Genomic DNA, 24,881 nt, shown 5'->3' with positions numbered 1-24,881 from the left:
ACCCAAACCCCCTTCCACTCCGTTTGACTGTACCAACGATGTCACACAGAGACAGCCAGACTGACTGAATGTTTCAGAGATGTTACAATGTATTCCAAGAGCCAGTTTAATTTAACGAGTAATTCAACATTTGACACAGAGCATTGTACAACAATTAAAGAATGAAAATAACCCCGAACGCAGAAATAGAAGCCAGTCACCTATTGAATTATGGTCTGAAGCAACGTGTAACAGTAGGGTTCTTATTTTGCATGGCAAACGCAAAACCCTTGACCGATAAAATTTTACTTTATTTATACTTTATAGTTTTGCTTTGGTTGAAATGTAAATAATACATAATGAGTTGGGTCATAGAGTTTTATTCTCACTGACGTTTATAATGGTTATAAAGATTTTGGTGAGTGAAAACAGACCAGGCCGATTATCATAACGCATGGCTAGGGCAGCTCCCTGCCTAGTTGACTGTGTGACTCAATAGGAGTGGGTTGAGAAAGGGATACTTTGGGATTTTGGCAATGAGGCCCTTTATCTGCAGTACTTCCCCAGAGTCAGATGAACTCCTGGATGTCCAGTATGAAGGAAGTTAGAGGTAGTTTCGCGAGCCAATGCTAACTAGCATTAACGCAATAACTGGAATTCTATGGGTATCTACTAGCTAGTAGCAGCTTCCTTCAAACTGCATGCAGAGAAATAACAATGTTATCCAGGAGTTCATCTGACTCTGGGGAAGTAGATAAAGGGCCTCATTTCCAAAATCATGTGAACCAGGCGTTGAGCTGGTTGCTGGTTCTGCATTAGACTAACAAACCAGCATGAACAGCACCAGAGGCACATTCATAAAGTGGGCCAAACCATGAAATCCAAGTTAAAAATGTGACATGCTACTCACGTCCACGAACTAACAAATGACACAGACAATGGAAATACAGTGCGGTGCCTCCGACAGAAATGGGGGTGAATTAATGTGGCAGACGGGCATGAATGCTGAATTACCTTGTGATTATGTCTCTTTTGGAAGGTTTTTAAACCCATTGTGAACATTATGGGCTGGTGGAACAGGCCACAGCACACATTGGTCACGCACTCGCCAACTTTTCCATCGTATCACCGCCACACGCCTCCGCCAGTTAACAGCTCTGAAACGCTGTGAATAACCCCCCTCACCCTCCGGCCTCCACCCTGCCTGGCCCTGGCTGCTTGGTCCTGGCTCTCTGGCCCTGGTTCTCTGGCTCCAGCTCTGGTCTGCTGGCTGCACTGGGTGTCAGTTTGTTTCTGCAGCAGTCACATTTCCCATCAGCCCATAGACAAAAATAAACAGTGGCGTCCTGGAAGGCGGGTGGTTGAAGCGCACCACTGTATTCCACCCCCGTCCGGGCAGACAGTGCACCGCTGAGGTAATCATTCCTCCAACCCACCCCGTCATGCCCAGCCCCAGCCCCCGCCTTAGCTCCAGCCTTAACCCCAAGCCCCCGTACTTGCCCCAGCCCCCGCCTTAGCTCCAGCCATAACCCCTAGCCCCCGTACTTGCCCCAGCCCCCGCCTTAGCTCCAGCCATAACCCCTAGCCCCCGTACTTGCCCCAGCCCCCGCCTTAGCTCCAGCCATAACCTCAAGCCCCCGTACTTGCCCCAGCCCCCGCCTTAGCTCCAGCCATAACCCCAAGCCCCCGTACTTGCCCCAGCCCCCGCCTTAGCTCCAGCCTTAACCCCAAGCCCCCGTACTTGCCCCAGCCCCCGCCTTAGCTCCAGCCATAACCCCAAGCCCCCGTACTTGCCCCAGCCCCCGCCTTAGCTCCAGCCTTAACCCCAAGCCCCCGTACTTGCCCCAGCCCCCGCCTTAGCTCCAGCCATAACCCCAAGCCCCCGTACTTGCCCCAGCCCCCGCCTTAGCTCCAGCCTTAACCCCAAGCCCCCGTACTTGCCCCAGCCCCCGCCTTAGCTCCAGCCATAACCCCAAGCCCCCGTACTTGCCCCAGCCCCCGCCTTAGCTCCAGCCTTAACCCCAAGCCCCCATACTTGCCCCAGCCTCCGCCTTAGCTCCAGCCATAACCCCAAGCCCCCGTACTTGCCCCAGCCCCCGCCTTAGCTCCAGCCTTAACCCCAAGCCCCCGTACTTGCCCCAGCCCCCGCCTTAGCTCCAGCCATAACCCCTAGCCCCAGTTCTTGCCCCAGTCCCCAGAAGCAGGCAGACAGGGGTAGGTATCCCTCTGGCCCCTTTATGTTCAACTGCCCCCTCACTTTCTTTTTCACTGCCAGTAAAATGTGGCACCCTGTTATGGAATTCAGCTGCAGGTTGCGGAGGAGCTTTTCCCCCCACTTCCTGTCCTGTCTGAGATGTGTTGGCGCAACACTAAGCAATAGAGCATTGAAGTAGAGCAGGCTATGCGTGGAGAGAAAACAAATGCTCACACACATACGAACGGTCACAACTATGGTTTTACAAGCACAAAAACCCAAAACAAACACAGACTGCTGGGTAAATAGAACAGGGTGTAAACCAGACGCATACATTAATGTGGCAAACTACACAGCTGACGTATAAACAGTGTTGTACTGTTTGCAACATTTTAGCATAGTGTTTGTGTGTTCGCATGCTGATGCTAACAGATATACTCTAATGTAGATTTGAAAACATAATGCACACACGCACACACACACACAAATACACTACTTTGGCTAGCAGAGTGCATTGTTGTCTGTAGAACAGATTTATATAACATCGGTCCAGGGGTTGTGTTGACAGGCTGGAGTGCTTCTGAGGACTGCATTAACACTGGCAACACTGGCTGTGTCTCTCACACTCCCTCTCCCTCTCTCTCTCTCTCTCTCACACACACACACAAACAAAACTCTCTCACACTCCCTCTCCCTCTCTCTCTCACACACACACACACAAACAAAACTCTCTCACACTCCCTCTCCCTCTCTCTCTCTCTCTCACACACACACACACACACACACACACACACACACACACACACACACACACACACACACACACACACACACACACACACACACACACACACACACACACACACACAAACAAAACTCTCTCACACACACACACACACACAAACAAAACTCTCTCCCACAAACACAAGCATGCACACACAGCTCCTCCGCCTGTCTTACTCAGGCAGTGGCACTATCTAATCTGCGCTCCACAGGGCCACTTGGCAGCCATCACCTCCCTGTCTGGACAGCTGGGTGGCAGGAGAGGGAGGTTAGAAGAGGAGAGGGGAGGAGAGGAGAGGGGAGGGGAAGAGAGGTGATTAGGGTTGCAAAAGGTCGGAAACTTTCCGGTAGATTTCTGGATTTTTCCGGAAATTATCAATGGGAAGTTAAGTCCTGGAATTTGGGGAATTTTTCTTAAATGTATCTAAAAAGTTAGCTTATAACAGTGAACCATTTTTGAGGGAAACATATAAGGCAATTCTAGGTCTTGTGGCATATTTTGGTTAAACTGTCCCCAATTCAATAGAATTGCAACCCTCTGCATGCACAGTGCATTCTTCCATCACATGTACAGCTAATTCTCAAGATCTTGCACACTAATGAGATGCTATTGAACCCACATTACAACACTGTCAGAGCCAAGGACTACATGCTTTCTGGTAAGTTTTGATTACAATACTGTGTGGGGTGAATATATTTTATATGACACAATTTTTATTAACTAGTAAATAGTAGCCTACAGCAACGTGTGTTTAAAATAATTTCTAACTTGTTAACAATATCTGCTAGTTTTTGCTACCATGTGGGTTTTAGCTTGCTTGAGCCTGCTAACTGAGTGTTAATTCACCTGTTTCCATACATGTTTCATTTTAAAACATTTATCTTACAAAGGAGTAGTTTAATCTAACTTCTTTACTATTTATCTGTACATGGAATTGTATAGTTTTTTTTTACTCATTTTTAGCTAATCTTTACAGGAAATTGCCACGGGAACTATCTGATGTGTGGAGACATTTCACAGCAGCTAATGTAGAATCAAAGCTGTGTACATTTGCAAATACAGTGCCAAATCATATGTGAAGAATGCAACAAAGATGCTGAATCATCCGGCCAAGTGCATAATGTTCCCTCAGCGCTCACAACAAGCAAAGTCCCTCTACTTCTATTCGAGGTGAAAAATGATGAATCAGACACCTTATCGATAGCAACAGCTCATGGTCCTACTGGAATCAAAAGTTGTTTTGACTCAATGTAGGAAAGTAAGAGAAATGCTGATGAATGTCTTGCTCAAGCTGTGTATGCAACGAGTTCACCTCTGATGCTCACAGGCAATGGGTATTGGAAGAGATTTCTGAATGTTCTTCTCCCAGCATACTCCCCTCCAACCAGACATGCTTTATCTACTCATTTGCTGGATGCAGAGTTCAACAGAGTTTAAGTGAAGGTCAAGCAAATCATAGAGAAAGCAGACTGTATTGCAATCATCTCTGATGGGTGGTCTAATGTTCATGGGCAAGAAATAATCAACTACATCATCTCTACCCCTCAACCAGTATTCTACAAGAGCACAAGCACAAGGGACAACAGACACACTGGTCTTTACATTGCAGATGAGCTGAAGACAGTCATCAATGACCTTGGACCACAGAAGGTATTTGCACTGGTGACAGATAATGCTGCGAACATGACGGCTGCTTGGTCTAAAGTGGAGGAGTCCTACCCTCACATCACGCCCATTGCCTGTGCAGCTCATGCATTGAATCTGCTCCTCAAGGACATCATGGCACTGAAAACAATGGATACACTCCACAAGAGAGCCAAGGAAATGCTTAGGTGTGTGAAGGGTCATCAAGTTATAGCAGCAATCTACCTCACCAAGGAAAGTCAGAAGAATAAGAGCACCACATTGAAGCTGCCCAGAAACACCCGTTGGGGTGGTGTTGTCATCATGTTTGACAGTCTCCTGGAGGGGAAGGAGTCTCTCCAAGAAAAGTCCATATCACAGTCTGCCGATATGGACAGCCCCATCAAGAGGATTCTCCTGGATGATGTATTTTTGGAGAGAGTGGTAAGCAGCCTGAAACTGCTGAAACATATAGCAGTAGCTATTGCACAGTTTGAGGGAGACAATGCCATCCTGTCTGATGTTCAGACTCTGCTTGCAGATATAAGAGAAGAAATCCGTACCACCCTATCCGCTTCACTGTTGCTCCAAGCAGAGGAAACTGTAGTTCTGAAACACATCAAAAAGCATGAAGACTTCTGCCTGAAGCCCATACACGCCGCAGCGTAAATGGCAAGAGCATCCTGTCTGGTGCACAGATCAACAAGGCCTATGGTGTCATCACTACTGTCTCGCCACCTAGGCCTGGATGAGGGCAAGGTTCTTGGCAGTCTGACGAAGTACACTTCCAAGCAAGGGCTTTGGGATGGAGATGCAATATGGCAGTTGTGCCAACATATCTCATCAGCCACATGGTGGAAGGGACATTGTGGATCTGAGGCTCTTTCCCCTGTTGCCTCCATCATCCTCCAAATCCCACCAACATCAGCCGCCTCAGAGCGCGACTGGTCCTTGTTTGGGAACACACACAACAAAGCACGCAAGAGGCTGACCAATACAAGGGTTGAAAAAAATCGGTGGCCATCCGGGCAAATTTGAGGCTTTTGAGCCTGACAGCGAGCCATCCTGAACAAGGTTGGAAAGTGACAGCGAAGATGAGGCCTCAGAGTCTGATGTTGAAGAGGTGGACATTGAGGAGGTCCAGGGAGAAGACATGGAAGCCTGAGAGGAAGACAACCTAAGCTTTAGTTTCTAGACTAAAATTTTACAGATGTAGATTGAAAACATTTTTGGGGAGATGCGATGGATCATTGGGGATCATTCAATATTCCCTTTCCTTCGTTGTTCAGTGAAATAATCTCATTTAATTATTACAAAATATTTGTTTTATTTCTATTGGAAGGATTTTATCATTTGCAATTATTTCTACTTATGATAAGGTAAAAGGTTTAAGTTTCTGTCTCCATATTGTAATGAACATGAAGGGAGACAGAGAGCTGGTTTCATTCGCAGGGCGCAGCAGGTGTTAATTGCAAAGGACCACAGGAGGAGGCAGGTAGCTGGGTCCAGGGGCAGACAGCAGGTCATACACAGGGGGTCCAAAGGGGCAACAGTACAGGCAGGGAAAAGGCTAGTAACGTAGTCCGGGAGATCAGGCAATAGGTAGATAACAGGAAATCCGATAGGCTAAAGTACAGGCAGGGAATAGGCAAAAGGACTCGTTTGTGAGGCAGGCAAAAACGATCATACACGGGAGGAGTCACTCACACGACAAACAGCGCTCTGAAAGGCATGTGTCACAAAACAAACAATACCTCACAGTGATGGGGTGCAAAGAACTGAACTAAATAGTGTGGGATAATGACATACAGGTGTGTGAACAGGTGATTAGAATTCAGGTGATTGGGATCTGGATAGTGAGCTGTGTTCAGGCGATCTAGGTGTTTGAGGGTGTGAGTTGGAAGCAGACGTTACACATATGATATGGTAAATATATACAATGCAAAAAACATCTACATTTAAATGGTATTAATATTAATTTGCATATATTTCCTTTAATTCCCATATATTCCTGTTAATTCCCACTGAAAGTTTACACCTCTGAATATTCCCCAAAATGTGCAACCCTCGAGGTGATGATAGGGGATGGCAGGAGTTGAGAAGGGATAAGAGGGAAGAAGAGGAGAGGGGAGGAGAGGGCGGGAGAGGGGAGGGGAGGAGAATAGAGGGCAGGAGAGGAGAGGATAGGTGAATGGAGGGGAGGAGAGGGCAGGATAGGGCAGGAAAGGAGAGGGCAAGAGAGGGGAGGAAATGAGGGGGATGACAAGTGAGACATGGATTGTGTATGTGTGCCATTCAGAGGATGAACAGGCAAGACAAAATATTTAAGTGCCTTTGGTAGTAGGTGCCAGGCGCACCGGTTTGAGTGGGTCAAGAACTGCAAAGCTGCTGGGTTTTCACACACAACAGTTTACCGTGTGTATCAAGAATGGTCCAATACCCAAAGGACATCCAGCCAACTTAAGGTGTACTGTAATCTAACACCCAAAAGTAGTAGGGCCGGAGGAATCAATGCAGAGATGGGTGTCTATGAAGGGTGACATATTCTGTGAATGGTGGTGAAAGTCAAATGGTTCTGGCTGTGAGAATATAGGTCTGTTCTATCTGTGTTGTGTTATGGGCCCATGTGAGAGAGATCCAAAACTCCCAAGGTGGTCCTCTGACCAGCTGACCTTAGAGGAAATCCCTCCATGCGGGGTGAGTCTAATAACTAACCACCAGGGTAACACAACCCAGCTCACACTATATAATGACCTCTCCCTCCCGGATGGATCTAAAGTGATGTCAGCTTAGCTAATCATAACAGGAGGAAAATAACCAGGCCATGATACTCCTCTCGGAAACACGCATGCACTGACGTACACACAAGCACACACGCACACACAGGCACACACACACAGGCGTGCACACACACACACAGGCGCACACACACACACATACACACAGGCACACACACACAGGCGCACACACACACACACACACACACACAGTCCTGGAATGACAGTCGGATGCAAGCTATCTAGGTTGTGGAAGTAGATGTAGCCTCAGAGGACAACTACACCATGGCATGGCTGGTACCTTCCAGGATGCCCAGGCCACATCCCCTAAAGGGCAACAAGACCCACAAAGAGCATGGATGTTGATTTCATTCATACTACCAAGGCTTTCATGTGTATTATTAGACCGGAAACTGGGTACAGTGTGAAAATGAGGACAGCGAGAGAGAGGGGAAACCCTGCTTCCTGTGGGCTGTGGCGAGAGTGCTAGGACCCCTTGAGCACAAGGCTAGAAACATTTGCTAGCAATACAGGGCAGGCAGGTGTCTGTTCAGCTGCCCGTTCTGGGGCTATATGGGGTGAGCATTGAGTGCTACATTCTTAGAAAAAAAGGCTAGTTCGTTTGTCCTCATTGGAAAACCCTTTTTGGTTCCAGGTAGAACCCTTTGGTAATGAAAAAGATTCTACTGAGTGTAGGATCCTCAAGCACAAGTCTAAAAACATCTGTCAGCAATAGCAAGGACGTATAGGTGTATGTTTCTCTGCCTGTTCTGCAACTATGTGGGGTGAGCAATAAGTGCTGCAACAATGACTGTAGGTTAGTAATGGCCATATCTTATCTGCTACGGTAGCTGTTCTGGGGTTCTGGTTTGACATTGCAGAAGGCACTGCAGGCCACTGCCGATCTACTGATGTAGAATGAAGGGATAATGCCAGAGGAGCCGCCGTTTGGAGCTTATATTGGCATGGGTGTTGTTAGGCCCGAGACAAAGTCGACAAGACCATGCCAATATATCCTAGTAATCGGCACACCACTGGACGAATTTAGCAATTTCTCTGTCAAAACCTTGAAGAGAGGTTTGGTCTGGGTGGAGGAAACCCTCAACAGCGGTGTCATCTGCATATTCAAAAAAAACTTGTGGCAAAAGCATGCAACCTTGAGGGGCTCCTGTATCCACCATTCTAGATGTAGAGATGGCAGAGTTAAACTTCACTTGTTGAGTACGGTTCACAAGGAAACTATGAATCCATTTGATCAGGAGAGAGTTGACACCCAAATTCACCAGTTTATCATTTAAATTAGCCTTTTCTAAATGTTCATAGATATTGTTCAGCATGACCAGTAATGTATCATCAACACCCCTGAAGGCACGATATGCAAACCTATAATAGAAACTATCCAAATAATTGTAATTTTCGACAGTCATACAATGTCTCCTTGGTTTGTAGCCTGTGATGGTTTGTAGCCCTTGCCAGGCTTTCCTACTGTCCTTGTCCTTGAAAAGGTTTTCTAATTTGTCTTTGTATGCTGCCTTGTACTCCTTAATTTTGCTTTTAAGTTGCCTCTGAATATTTTTCCTTTTCTCTTTTCTGCCACCTGATTTTAACACTTTTTGAAATTCTCGAGTTACCCACGGTTTATTATTGAGGAAGATGTTAACTTTCTTTTTGGGAATCCTCACAGAAACGGATGTACTCAAGAGACGGTATCTGCTGCCTCTTCCAGGTCATTGGCTCTGTCCATCAGAGCCGCCCAGTTCATGGACTCAAAACAGTCCTGGGGGGCTTCTGTCTCTTCAGGAGTCCAGCTTTTAATCTCCACCGTTTCAGCCTTCTCTCGCTGCAGACGTGCTTTGTAGACTGGAATGAGCTGAACCATGTTATGGTCCCAACTCCCAAGATTGGGCAATTCCTTGCAAAAATACACACCTGGGATGCTACCATAACAGAGGTCCAGACAGGGTTCATTTCGGGTAGGACATGGTAATTGATATGATGGTAAATTCAGATAGATTGTGCATGTTAAAGTCTCCCAGGATCAGCTTTACTGCTTCAGGTGATTGTCTCAGCCTGGGATAAAAGGTCATGAATTAAGTCGGTAGCTATTTGGGTGTCAGCAGAGGGGGCTATGTAAACAATAAATACCTGGCCGTAGGTTAAGAGCAATGTCTTTATTACAGACCTTGTGCTTGGTTGTAATATGGGCAGGATTGCAATATTTCTCATTGATGAATGCACAAACTCTACCACCATTTGTCTTACCAGAGTTTATGTTTTGGTCCAATCTAACAATTGTGTAGCCAAGCAGCTCCACAACGGATTTGGGATCCTGTTCCGTATGCCAGGTCTCAAAAAGACAGATCAAGTAGGATTGCCGGTACTCTGAGAGGTATTGAGTACAAGCCCGTAGCTCATCGAATTTGAATATTGAAACAATTTTGCAAATGTCGGAGACAGACAGCAAGGTTTATACAACCGCTGTTGAAAACTAAATGTTAGTCTAAATGAAATGTGAGATAATGTCTAGATGCTTTTTATAGTGGAGATAAAGTTTATAAATTGTCTGGCTGGGCAGATAGAACAGAGTAGATAGGCATTTTAACATCATAGATTTAGCCAGTGGTAACTTGTGGAATAGACACCAGCTGGAATGTGGTTTTAACCAATCAGCATTCAGGATTAGAACCCCCACTGGATAAATCACCTTAGATCATACATAACTAGTCATTCAGTCGGTCACAATTTACCCACAATGCGTCACGGATTTGATGCTCTCGAACAAAGCCAATGACTTCTATGAACTCTGAGCAGAATTTTTAAAAAGGCCATACAGGTGCCCATTTAGATGGTTGGTCTGTTTTGAAGCCTTGCTTAGACCATACACACACTAGCTGTGTCGCTGAGAGGACCAGGGGGCCAGCCAGGGTGCAAGTAGGACTCAATCGTCTGTATAAATGGGCATCGTGGGTCATAGACCCATTTCCTGCAGTCAAATGACCAAATTGCCCTCTAGTGGCCTCATGGGTTGAATGTCATTCATATTTTTCATAATAAAAAAATAATAAAAAAATTGAACAGCTAAAAATCCAGTGTTTCTATGTCAAACGTTGTTTTATATTTCAGTCTTTTGTGATGTATAAAGTGTAATATTGGGACACAAACTCAAAATGTAATACATTTCAACTCTATATCTGCCATGGTACAGGTGTCTTCTTTTTTTTAAGCCCATAAACACCCATAAACATGTGTGTGAGGTGTGTACATTTGTTTCAAAGTAGATTTGTTGAAGACTACCAAGAAACACTCTGTGTGACCCTGATTTAGCCTGCAGTAAAAGTTCAGCATCTATAAATGTCATCCATAATTACCCAAGTGAGGATATTGATGATCCGGAAAAAAACTTGATTTATCCCATGATCCTGTTCTTTTCAATACTCTCTCTCTCTATCTCAAATGAACGAACGAAGAAGAAGCTTCCATGATTATTATTCTACTGCTTCACTAAGGGGAAAAATACATTTGCACCGTCAAGCCGAATTCCCCCTCCGGGCAAAACTACAGCCAGAGATTGAAAGAGGGCAAAAGGAAACGGCATGACAAAAAAAAGAAAGAAAAGAAAATGAAATGAAATAAGGAAAGATTCTAGGAGTAATTCAATACATTACAGTCACAGCAACCTACAGTGGAGACGTATCAAAGCCGCTGTCACTGAATATAATTAGACTCAGCATGCGGAAACTTAAACTATGGCAGAGTTAATGAATTTCATTTCGGATCTGCTTTGAGCCGACGTTTTGTTTACAGCGACCCTTCTTTCAGCCATAATTCATTTATATTGCGCTCGAATACACATTCACTCTCACTTTCAATTCTCTGCCCCTTCTAATTCCGTGCACGGAGTAAAATACCTTAAGGTAGAATTCAAAGAACCGAACAACCCCCTAGTGTAAAGTAGTGTAGAAGGGGTGAAGCGCTAAAGCACTAGGCTACGCTAGTCTGATTATCGCCACATTAAGGTTGGCGACCAGGGGGACATGGCCTCCAGGCCAAAGGCAACATAGCCACTCTGTTAAAACCAATCATACAACGGTTAGAATACAATGTGTACACATAGGGGAAGACTCATAGCTCTTCATATGAATGAAAAGCTTGAAGGGATCTTGCTTTTTAGAATGTTGGGAACGCTATTAATGCTGTATTGTTATCTTAGCCAAAAAGGATGGCCTTACACTATAGTGGCAGGACCTGTTTGACATGCATTGATATTCTAACATGGAATCATTGGACAAATACAATGGGACAAAACAACAAGGCTACCTCTATCTGAAATAGGTGTTCAGTCAACAGTATTCAGAAAAGCTACAGACGATCTAGGTACATAGACAACTATCTAAGAATGTGGCCAAAATGGCACCCTATTCCCTACATAGCTCTATGGGGCCTGGTCAAAAGTAGTGCAGCATATAGGGAATAGGTCAATCATCAGTAAGGACAAATGATCCCTTTAAGGTTGTAGAGATAATGATAGGAAACACCCTCTATCTTGTTGTAACTTTCCCTCCCTCTGTATGAACAACATAAAACACAATGGAAAATGTCAGCAGGCAAGCCAAGTGTGGTATTCATAATGTGAACTTCATCGTGACTGTTCTACTTTCTTAGACCTTCCAGATCACAGTGTTCTACTTGAGCAATATGAGTCACACAACTCCCTACTAACAATTAGAACTCCATAACAACACCACTTATCACGTTTGTGACCGGCATCTTTAGACTTGCTCATAACACTAGACTAAACGCTAAACTACTGTATATCGAATAAAATGTTATTGGTTGCGTACACATATTTTGCAGATGTGATCGCGGGTGTAGTGACAGTGCAGTAATAACTAACAATACAAAACAATGCCCTCAAATCCCCCAAATAAAAACAAAGGAATTAAGACATTTTAGAATGAGCAATGTCAAGAGTCCGGAACAGAAAAATATATATGTATGCGATGTGTGCATAGACAGTATGGACAGTATATGAATAGAAAAGGTGTGTACAGCAGGAGTTATATAGGATAGGCCTTGACTAGAATACAGTATATACATATGAAGTGGGTAAAACAGTATGTAAACATTATTAAAGTGACTAGTGTTCAGTGACAATGTACATAGGGCGGCAGTCTCTAAGGTGCAGGGTGGAGTAGCGGGTGTTAGCCAGCTAGTAACAGTGACTAAGTTCAGGGCAAGTTACTGGGTGGAGGCCAGCTAGTGGTAACAACTTAACTGTACTGTCTCCGCCTTCTAGATGGTAGCGGAGTGAACAGGACGTGGCTCGGGTGACTGAGGTCCTTGATGATCTTCTTGGCCTTCCTGTGACACCGGGTGCTGTAGATGTCATGGAGGGCAGGCAGTGTGCCCCCTGTGATGCGTTGGGCTGACCGCACCAGTGCAGTTGCCGTACCAGGCCGTGATACAGCTCGACAGGATAATCTCAATGGTGCATCTGTAGTAGTTCACGAGGGACTAAGAGGCCAAGCCGAATTTCTTCAGCCTTCTGAGGTCCACAATCAGCTCCTTCGTTTTGATGACGTTGAGGGAGGAGTGCAGTGGGGAAGGGAGGGCTTTTTCAGAAAAGCATGAAACTTGGCACACTTGTGTAGTTTGGTAGCCTGAACATTTTCCAAAATGGAGCCATGGAATAAAAGGTGGACATGGGTGGCAGGACTTCCATCCACCATCCACCATCCAATCTTTATAACATGTTCCAAAATGCAGCAGGTGATTGTGTATGCACAGCCTAGCCTAGCCCAGACAGTCTTAGGGTTGAAGTGCTGATTTATTAATTTTCTCAGGGAGTTTATAGACGTTGTTGTGCTTGGTAAGAGACAGGTCTTCACAGGTAAGGCTGGCAGAAGATAGGATGTGCCATGTCAGCACAATCACCAGCAGCTGTCGAAATGCGCAGCAGCAGCAGCAGGGATGAGGAACGAGTCGCACTAACAGGTCACTAGAGGCAGCCACCACACCTATCCTCCGTCCCTCAATTCCACCCTCTTTCCCCATCCCTCCATCCTCAGCCCTGTGACTGTAACAGGTCACTAGAGATAGTCACCATCCCTCCTCTTTCCCCATCCCTCCATCCTCAGCCCTGTGACTGTAACAGGTCACTAGAGATAGTCACCATCCCTCCTCTTTCCCCATCCCTCCATCCTCAGCCCTGTGACTGTAACAGGTCAGTAGAGATAGTCACCACACCTCATTCTCTTTCCCCATCCCTCCATCCTCAGCTCTGTGCCAGTGGCCATGCCCCCTAAGAAATGCCATCTGTCTGGCGTCGTCAGCCCAGCGCTGGGCAGAGCCGAGCCACTCACCTGGACCACTTCCCTAACCGCTCCCCCTCCACTCTCTCTGCCTTCTGTTCCGTCTCACATCAACAATGGTGAATGCTAACTCTTTACCTTCATTTATAACCTGCCCCAATGCATAGTGCCAACTGTAAAGTTTGGTGGAGAAGGAACAATGGCCTGGGGTTGTTTTTCATGATTCGGGCTAGGTCCCTTAGTTACGATGAAGGGAAATCTTAACGCTACAGCATACAATTACATTCTAGGCGATTCAGTGCTTCCAACTTTGTGGCAATAGTTTGGGGAAAGCTCTTTCCTGTTTCAGCTTGACAATGCCCTGTGCACAAAGCGAGGTCCATACAGAAATGGTTTGTCGAGATTGGTGTGGAAGAACTTGACTGGTCCACAGTCCTGACCTCAACCCCATCGAACACCTTTGGGACAAATTGGAACGCCGACTGCGAGCTAGGCCTCAGTGCCAGACCTCACTAATGCTCTTGTGACTGAATGGAAGCAAGTCCCCGCAGCAATGTTCCAACATCTAGTGGCTGTTATAGCAGCAAAGGGGGGACCAACTCCATATTAATGGCCATGATTTTGGAATGAGATGTTCTTGTTTGTATGTTTGCTTAAACCACCCATCTCTCTACCCAATCCTCTTACTACTGTTCTCTCTTTCCCTCTCTTCTCTCATTCTTCTTCTCTTTCTTTCGTCAGCACAGGAGAAGTGGAGAGCAGAGGAGGCCTACTTGCCCACTCCTCTTCCTCATTCCATCCTCCATCCATCCATCCCTCCAACCCCGCAAGCAGCTAGAGGAAAGCCATCAGCTTCAATTACTCAGGATCAGACAGACAAAATGGCACCGGAAGAAATGGCAGCAGTTTTCCGGGCATCCAACCAATTGTGCTAATATGTGGGGGGTTTTCGCGTTATTTGTAACATATTTTGTAAATAATGTTTCTGCAACCGTATCTTATGGCAAAAAAGAGCTTCTGGATATCAGGACAGCGATCACTCACCTCGGATTAGACAAAGAGTTTTTCTTCAACAAGCAAGACGCACAAGATATTCTCAAAACAGCCGACAGGGCCAACATCCCTGTTATTTGCAAGAGGAAGTGATCAAGACCCGGAAAAAGCGAGTGGGAAAGCTGCCGTTACCGTCAATACTACGCGCCAACGTGCAATCATTGGACAATAAACTAGACGAGGTACGATCACGAATATCCTACTAACGGGACATCAAAACTGTAATATCCTATGTTTAACGGAATCGTGGCTGAATGACGACATGGATATTCAGCTAGCGGGATATACGCTGCACCGGCAAGATAGAACAGACGAGGGGGGGCGGTCTGTGCATATTTGTAAACAACAACTGGTGCACGAAATCTAAGGAAGTCTAGATTTTTCTCACCTTAAGTAGAGTATATTGTGATAAATTGCAGGCCACACTACTTGCCTAGAGATTTTTCAGCTATACTTTTCGTGGCTGTTCATTTACCACCACAGACAGATGCTGGCACTAAAACCGCACTCAGTCACCTGTATAAGGAAATAGCAAACAGGAAACCACTCACCCATAGTTCCTAGTGACCGCAGACATTAATGCAGGGAAACTTAAATCAGTTCTACCAAATTTCCATCAACATGTTAAATGTGCAACCAGAGGGGAAAAAAATTATTGATCACAACGCTATCCTCCACAAATCTGACCACAACGCTATCCTCCTGATTCCTGCTTACAAGCAAAAATTAAAGCAGGAAACACCAGTGACTCAGTCTATAAAAAAGTGGTCAGATGAAGCAGATGCTAAACTACAGGACTGTTTTGCTAACACAGACTGGAACATGTTCCGGGATTCTTCCGATGGCATTGAGGAGTACACCACATCAGTCACTGGCTTTATCAATAAGTGCATCGAGGATGTCGTCTCGAGGACGTCGTCCCCACAGTGGCTGTACGTACATACCCCAACCAGAAGCCATGGATTACAGGCAACATTCGCACTGAGCAAAAGGGTAGAGCTGCCGCTTTCAAGGTGCGGAACTCTTACCCGGAAGATTACAAGAAATCCTGCTATGCCCTGTGACAAACCATGAAACAGGCAAAGCGTCAATACAGGGCTAAGATTGAATCAAACTACACCGGCTCCGACGCTCGTGTTATGTGGCAGGGCTTGCAAACTATTACAGACTACAAAGGGAAGCACAGCTGCGAGCTGCCCAGTGACACAAGCCTACCAGACGAGCTAAATCCTTTCTATGCTCGCTTCGAGGCAAACAACACTGAGGCATGCATGAGAGCATCAGCTGTTCCGGACGACTGTGTGATCACGCTCTTACTCACCTCGTAGCCGACGTGAGTAAGACCTTTAAACAGGTCAACATACACAAGGCTGCGGGGCCAGACGGATTACCAGGACGTGTGCTCCGGGCATGTGCTGACCAACTGACAGGTGTCTTCACTGACATTTTCAACATGTCCCTGATTGAGTCTGTAATACCAACATGTTTCAAGAAGACCACCATAGTCCTGTGCCCAAGAACACAAAGGCAACCTGCCTAAATGACTACAGACCCGTAGCACTCACGTCCGTAGCCATGAAGTGCTTTGAAAGGTTGGTCATGGCTCACATCAACACCATTATCCCAGAAACCCTAGACCCACTCCAATTTGCATAGCGCCCAAACAGATCCACAGATGATGTAATCTCTATTGCACTCCACACTGCCCATTTCCACCTGGACAAAAGGAACACTTATGTGAGAATGCTATTCATTGACTACAGCTCAGCGTTCAACACCATAGTATCCTCAAAGCTCATCACTAAGCTAAGGATCCTGGGACTAAACAGCTCCCTCTGCAACTGGATCCTGGACTTCCTGACGGGCTGCCCTCAGGTGTTGAGGGTTGGGTAGCAACACATCTGCCACGCTGATCCTCAACACTGGAGCTCCCCAGGGGTGCGTGCTCAGTCCTCTCCTGTACTCCCTGTTCACCCAAGACTGCATGGCCAGGCATGACTCCAACACCATCATTAAGTTTGCAGACGACACAACAGTGGTAGGCATGATCACCGACAACAACGAGACTATAGGGAGGAAGACAAAAAACTGTCCGGGTGGTGCAAGAATAAGAACCTATCCCTCAATGTAACCAAGACTAAGGAGATGATTGAGGACTACAGGAAAAGGAGGACGGAGCACGCCCCCATTCTCATCGACGGGGCTGTGGTGGAGCAAAGCACTACGGAGGATAGTGTGTACGGCCCAGCACATCACTGGGGCTAAGCTGCCTGCCATCCAGGACCTCTACACCAGGCGGTGTCAGAGGAAGGCCCTAAAAATGGTCAAAGACCCCAGCCACCCCAGTCATAGAGCACCAAGTCTAGGACAAAAAGGCTTCTCAACAATTTTTGCCCCAAAGCCCCAAAGCCATCCTGAACAGGTAATCAAATGGCTACTAGAGGTCGACCGATTATGATTTTTCAACGCCGATACCGATTATTGGAGGACCAAATTAAGCCGATACCGATTAATCGACCGATTTTTTTAAATATATTTGTAATAATGACAATTACAACAATACTGAATGAACACTTAATATAATACATCAATAAAATTAATTTAGCCTCAAATAAATAATTAAACATGTTCAATTTGGTTTAAATAACAAAACAAAGTGAAGAAAGTAAAAGTGCAATATGTGCCATGTACGAAAGCTAACATTTAAGTTCCTTGCTCAGAACATGAGAACATATGAAAGCTGATGGTTCCTTTTAACATGAGTCTTCAATATTGCCAGGTAAGAAGTTTAAGGTTGTAGTTATTATAGGAATTATAGGACTATTTCTCTCTATACCATTTGTATTTCATTAACCTTTGACTATTGGATGTCCTTATAGGTATGTTAGTATGCTTGTATGCTCAGTCAGATTATATGCAACGCAGGACACGCTAGTTAAACTAGTAATATCGTCAACCATGTGTAATTAACTAGTGATTATGATTGATTGATTGTTTTTTATAAGATAAGTTTAATGCTAGCTAGCAATTTACCTTGGCTTACGGCATTCGCGTAACAGGCAGTCTCCTTGTGGAGTGCAACGAGAGGCAGATGGTTATAGCGTTGGACAAGTTAACTGTAAGGTTGCAAGATTGGTATCCCCCGAGCTGACAAGGTAAAAATCTGTCATTCTGCCCCTGAACGAGGCAGTTAACCCACCGTTCCTAGGACGTCATTGAAAGTAAGAATGTGCTCTTAACTGACTTGCCTAGTTAAATAAAGATTAAATAAAGGTGTCAAAAATATATTTAAAAAATTGGCCGAATCGGTGTCCAAAAATATCGGCCATTCCGATTAATCGGTCGACCTCTAACCTCAATCAGCCTGACTAACCGGTGTCTGTATGTAGCCTCGCTACTTTTATAGCCTCGCTACTGTATATAGCCTGTCTTTTTACTCTTGTTTTATTTCTTTACCTACCTATTGTTCACCTAATACCTTTTTTACCTGTAAGTAAGCATTTCACTGTAAGGTGAAATCAAATCAAATCAAATCAAATTCTATTTGTCACATACACATGGTTAGCAGATGTTAATGCGAGTGTAGCGAAATGCTTGTGCTTCTAGTTCCGACAATGCAGTAATAACCAACAAGTAATCTAACTAACAATTTCAAAGCTACTGTCTTATACACAGTGTAAGGGGATAAAGAATATGTACGTAAAGATATATGAATGAGTGATGGTACAGAGCAGCATAGGCAAGATACAGTAGATGGTATCGAGTACAGTATATACATATGAGTATGTCAACAAAATGGCATAGTTAAAGTGGCTAGTGATACATGTATTACATAAGGATGCAGTAGATGATATAGAGTACAGTATATACGTATGCATATGAGATGAATAATGTAGGGTATGTAACATTATATTAGGTAGCATTGTTTAAAGTGGCTAGTGATATATTTTACATCATTTCCCATCAATTCCCATTATTAAAGTGGCTGGAGTTGAGTCAGTGTCAGTGTCAGTGTGTTGGCAGAAGCCACTCAATGTTAGTGGTGGCTGTTTAACAGTCTGATGGCCTTGAGATAGAAGCTGTTTTTCAGTCTCTCGGTCCCAGCTTTGATGCACCTGTACTGACCTCGCCTTCTGGATGATAGCGGGGTGCACAGGCAGTGGCTCGGGTGGTTGTTGTCCTTGATGATCTTTATGGCCTTCCTGTAACATCGGGTGGTGTAGGTGTCCTGGAGGGCAGGTAGTTTGCCCCCGGTGATGCGTTGTGCAGACCTCACTACCCTCTGGAGAGCCTTACGGTTGTGGGCGGAGCAGTTGCCGTACCAGGCGGTGATGCAGCCCGCCAGGATGCTCTCGATTGTGCATCTGTAGAAGTTTGTGAGTGCTTTTGGTGACAAGCCGAATTTCTTCAGCCTCCTGAGGTTGAAGAGGTGCTGCTGCGCCTTCTTCACGATGCTGTCTGTGTGAGTGGACCAATTCAGTTTGTCTGTGATGTGTATGCCGAGGAACTTAAAAAAAAAAACTCTCCACTACTGTTCCATTGATGTGGATGGGGGGGTGTTCCCTCTGCTGTTTCCTGAAGTCCACAATCATCTCCTTAGTTTTGTTGACGTTGTATTCAGCGCACGTGACAAATAAACTTTGATTTGATATTGGATGACATGGTAACTCCCTGTCCCACTCTCCTCTGTCAAAAAAAGGGAAATATATAAAAACACCAGGATGTTTGTGCCTACAAAATCCGTCTGTCATAATATGTTGGCAGATATTTAGTTCTTCAGAAACAACCCCCTCAGCAACAGCAGCATCCCCCCTGCCCTTCTTCCTCTGCTGAGTGCGTACTCCAACTCCCCAACTCCCATCAAACGCCCTTAACCCAGACACCACTCCTCTCAGGTCATCTACGTCACCAGGGGTCAAATTGGAGCCCCAGGTGATTAATATGGCTTCACCTTATCACACACACACAACCCTCTCTATCTGCCTATTGAAGCCCTGTCTCTGTCTGAAGGAATTATTGGTTGATGTTAGAAGAACGACGTCAGTCTTTGCCTATGCCACTGGGATATCGAGAGAATCTAAGAACAGAACTGAATCAAATAAGCTGTGTGAAGGAATGGCCCATGGCAGCATCGGAGGGGGTTGGATCAAAAACATTCAGAGCGCGTCCTTGACAGACAAGCACTGCTATCCTCTACCTCCAAGGTGTTGAAGAGAGATTTTATAAAAGTCAGAGGGATATTTCACCCCTGGAGACCAATACAGGTGGGCCTATTAACTTGTTTTGAGAAGTTTTGAGATGTGTGATGTTTCAGCCAGTCTACAGGACTCAAAACTTGATTTCTAAATATCTGATTTGAGCTGTGGAAATCGTTAATAGGACAAAATAGTTTCATGAATGTATTTGTCATGTTGTAAAACTTGAGAAAGTAAGCTTTTGTCGTCACACACAAGCACACATTACACGCTTGCATTGATCTGTTGGTGGGTTAAATCGCTAAACACCTGTTAGCAATAGACAGAGGAAGCAGCAGAGCAGAAGTTCAGCTACATAATTAGCACAGACACCAGATCAGCCAATAACAGGTCAGTGGCATGTGGGTCGGCTAGCAACTGGCCGTCTCTGCATAGTTACGACTGGTGGAAGCTGGGAGCTGGAACTTCACAGTGGCTGAGTGGAAGCTGGAACTTCACAGTGGCACGGTGCCTGATCTCCGTACCTCAGGGAGATGCTGTGGCTTCACAGTGGTTTGTTTAGCAGTATGTGTGTGTCTGTATATGTATGTTTGCACACACATCTGAGTGGGTGTGAGTGTTTGTATCTGTGTGTGTTTGTATATGAGTGTGTGCGTACGTGCTTGTGTGTGTGTGTGTGCGCATTTGTGCGAGCATGGCAGGGCAGAGCCTAATCAAGACAGGGGGAAGCTGGGTGTCAAGACTCAGACTATTTAGTGGATACTGGCACAGCCCTTAAGAAGAGAGAGAGCCTGCGGGGCAGTGACTGCCATGAAGGCCAGAGGAGACTGGAGAAGGCCACACTTTGAACACAGTCAAAATAGCTTAAGGTTGCACTGACTGGCAAGTCGTGTGAGAAATCAATTGACAACTCTAATAGGAGCTCTGCAACCATCAGTACTGTTGTACTGTCACTGATTGTTGCTACTATAACTCATCATAAACCATCATAAACCCTGCTCCTGCTTTGAACCAGAGGATTTGTCATCGTGGTCGAAAAGAACAGACAGACTGACGGACAGACTTTCCATCACTTTCCTGTTAGCTATAATCAGGACCACCAGAGAAGAATTGGTCATTATGGCCCAGCAAAGCAACTGTGATAAATGATCTAGCTTAGTGATGAAAGTTCTGATTTCATATTGATAAGATTATAATTAATGGCAATAAATGATGTCATTGGACATGCAGGTGTTAATTTTCGCCAATCAAAATCCCCCCTCCTCTCCAGTGTCATGAATAAAATCTGTCATTTGTGACTAATATCGAGACACACAGCAAGATAAGCAAACTTAGGGATGACATGTCAGCAACAAACGCTGACACTACACATCCAAGTATATCGGACTAAATTATGAAAGACAAGAATTGTACTTTTGAATGCCGTAAAGTCCGTGTGGAAGAGGTGAAAAAATTATTGATGTCTACCAACAATGACAAGCCACCGGGATCTGACAATCTGGATGGAAAATGATTGATGATAATAGCAGACAATATTGACACTCCTATTTGCCACATCTTCAATTTAAGCCTACTAGAGAGTGTGTGCCCTCAGGCCTGGAGGGAAGCTAAAGTCATTCCGCCACCCAAGAATAGTAAAGCCGCCTTTACTGGCTCAAATAGCCGACCAATCAGCCTGTTACCAACCCTTAGTAAACTTCTGGAAAAAATTGTGTTTGACCAAATACAATGCTATTTCACAGTAAACAAATTGACAATAGAAGTTCAGCATGCTTATAGGGAAGGACACTCAACAAGCACAGCACTTACACAAATGACTGATGATTGACTGAGAGAAACTGATGGTAAAATTATTGTGGGGGCTGTCTTGTTAGACTTCAGTGCAGCTTTTGCCATTATCGATCATAGTCTGCTGATGGAAAAATGTATGTGTTATGGCTTTACACCCCCTGCTATAATGTGGATAAAGAGTTACTTGTCTAACAGAACACAGAGGGTGTTCATTAATGGAAGCATCTCAAATATAATCCAGTTAGAATCAGGAATTCCCCAGGGTACCTGTTTAGGCCCCTTGCTTTTTTAAATTTTTACTAACAACATGCCACTGACTTTGAGTAAAACCAGAGTGTCTATGTATGCGGATGACTCAACACTATACACGTCAACTACTATAGCGACTGAAATGACTGCAACATTCAGCAAAGAGCTGCAGTAAGTTTCAGAGTGGGTGGCAAGGAATAAGTTAGCCCTAAATATTTCTAAAACTAAAAGCATTGAATTTTTAAAAGCATTGAATTTGGAATAAAACTCTCACTAAACCCTAAACCTCAACTAAACCTTGTAATAAATAATGTAGAAATTCAACAAGTTGAAATGACTAAAATCCTTGGAGTTACACTAGATTCTAAACTGTCATGGTCAAAACATATTGATGCAGTAGTAGCTAAGATGGGGAGAAGTATGTCTATAATAAAGTGATGCTCTGCCTTAACAGCACCATCAACAAGGCAGGCCCTACAGGCCCTAGTTTTGTCACACCTTGACTCCTGTTCAGTTGTGTGGTCAGGTGCCACAAAAAAGGACTTAAGAAAATTGCAATTGGCTCAGAACAGGGCAGCACGGCTGGCCCTTGAATGTACATAGAGAGCAGATATTAATAATATACATGTCAATCTCTGCTGGTTCAAAGTGGAGGAGAGATTGACTTTATCACTACTTTTATTTATGAGAGGTATTGACATGTTGAACGCACCGAGCTGTCTGTCTAAACTACTGGCACACAGCACGTACACCCATGCATATCCCACAATACATGCCACAAGAGGTCTCTTCACAGTCCCCAAGTTCAGAACAGACTGCGGGAGGCACAGAGTAGTACATACAGCAATGACTACATGGAACTCTATTCCACATCAAGTACCTGACGCAAGCAGTAAAATTTCATTTAAAAAACAGATACAAAAACACCTTATGGAACAGCGGGGACTGTGAAGCAACACAAACATTGGCACAGACACATGCATACACACACACACACGATAACATACGCACTATACATACACATTAATTTAGTACTGTAGATATGTGGTAGCGGTGGAGTTAGGGCCTGAGGGCACACAGTATGTTGTGAGATCTGTGAATGTATTGTAATGCTTTGTAAACTGTATAAACTGCCTTAATTTTGCTGGACCCCAGGAAGAGTAGCTGCTGCTTTGGGGATCCATAATAAACAAAAATACAAACACAAACCCATGTCACAGATTTAAACCTGAGAATATGAGTGGGATTTGAGAAAGTGAAGTACTAAACTGTGTGAGGCTAAGTACAAACCTGGTTTCTCAGGTTATTTTTGCTTTAAGAACACCTCCCTTTGCTTTGCCCCATGTTATAATTCTAGGTGATGACTCATAAGCTAAGTCATGGTAACTGAAAAAACATTGTGACGATCGACGCTAAAAACCTCAGAGCCCTTCTGAGACCCATTAAGCCCTGAGCTGTCCCAAAACATTCTGATTCAACATTTCCTGAAGACTATGGTCTAATCTCCGCCCCCGCCCCAATCCTTTCACACACTGCGTTGACACGCCTTAGATAATGACTTAACCGCGCTGCTCAGCCGTGCCACGCCCTAGCCTGGCGTCTGCCAACATAGCCAGGGCTGCCAATGTCTCCCCAACCCAGAACTGTCCACAAAGAGAACGAAGAAAAAGAGAAATGCCAAAGACAACGGAGATAGACTAAGAGAGACTGAATAACGCACAAAAGCACATTATTCAAATCCACACAGCCCAGTTCTAATGTTGAGAGACAAAATCAGCTTTTTTTTTTTTTTAACGAATGTGTTACATAAGACAATGATGGAGTTTGGATGGAGAGCTCGTAGGAAGTGCTGCTGTCCCCGTGGGCAGCTGACAGTTTCTCAATGTTCTGTGTCAAAGGGGTTGAATGAAACGTGGGTGAAGCACAGCAGATGGGAGCAAGAGATGATGTCAGAGCTTTGTGGGATAACCCGCCACCACCTCCCACCTCCCTCTGTTAAGTCCAGCCCTGCTTCAGTTCAAAGTAAACACTAGACATAACATATGCAGAACATGTCATGAAGCCGTTGAATCCACACTGAAATATATACAATTGCCTGACCTTGGAGAGAAGATATTTCGATTGGAGACCAATTTTATTTCAATGTCAGATGGCAGTAGTGGTGAAGGCTTCGGAAGAATTACATTAAAGGCCTCTTTGTGAGGCAATTGTCTTCTTCTAATGGTGAATTCTAAGGCAGTCTGTTCCTGCCACGCCATGTCTCTCCACACCTTTATAACTACAGACAAGCCCCAAAAATAGTCTGCACCGCCAGTCTTATCTCTGACTTTAAACCCAGTTTTGTAGATATTTATGAAACTCACTAAGCATGACTGAATGGGGCCTGCAGGCATTTTGTGGCAAATATCCCGATGCTGAAGCCTCCACTGCACTGTACAGTATAAACACAGAACACGCACACACACATACACACACACATACACACACACACATACACACACTTATACACACACACATACACACACACATGCCAGATACTGCTGCTAATCTTTGTAATCAGTGTGATCTCTTCTCTCTGACAGTGTGTGAGGTGCGGGCTGATGACTCAAAGTTTTCTCTGCTGTCAAGTCTCCAAATCATTGTGAAGAGGCCTTCAAGATGGCCGCTGTGTTGATATATGTTATTTATTAACTTGTACACTATGTGCTGATGTCCACTGAAAGGCATGATTGACAGCCTGGGAATCAAACGGCGATGTCGGATCCAAAAAGCCAAAGACCCGTTGGGAGTGCCAGAATGAGTGAGAACATTAACTCCAAAGCCAAATGAACCAGCGAGATAGATTCAATACAAACCGCACTGAGTCAATCAAGTCTTAATGTGAGATTCTTATCTCTGAATTAAAAGCGGCTGCATACAGAAAGG

At 44.8% G+C, this 24,881-nt stretch overlaps 1 protein-coding gene across 1 annotated transcript in view; it reads right to left on the bottom strand.

The window, feature by feature from the left end:
* The window catches only part of trps1 (trichorhinophalangeal syndrome I), a 181,682-nt gene that overhangs the window by 85,868 nt on the left and 70,933 nt on the right, over window positions 1-24,881 (bottom strand). The gene's annotated exons all lie outside the window — the stretch shown is intronic.

The sequence above is a fragment of the Oncorhynchus kisutch genome, linkage group LG14 (assembly GCF_002021735.2).
Source record: "Oncorhynchus kisutch isolate 150728-3 linkage group LG14, Okis_V2, whole genome shotgun sequence".
NCBI lineage: Eukaryota > Metazoa > Chordata > Actinopteri > Salmoniformes > Salmonidae > Oncorhynchus > Oncorhynchus kisutch.
Note: the sequence above shows the minus strand (reverse complement) of the source record. Positions and strands in the feature narration are given on the sequence as shown.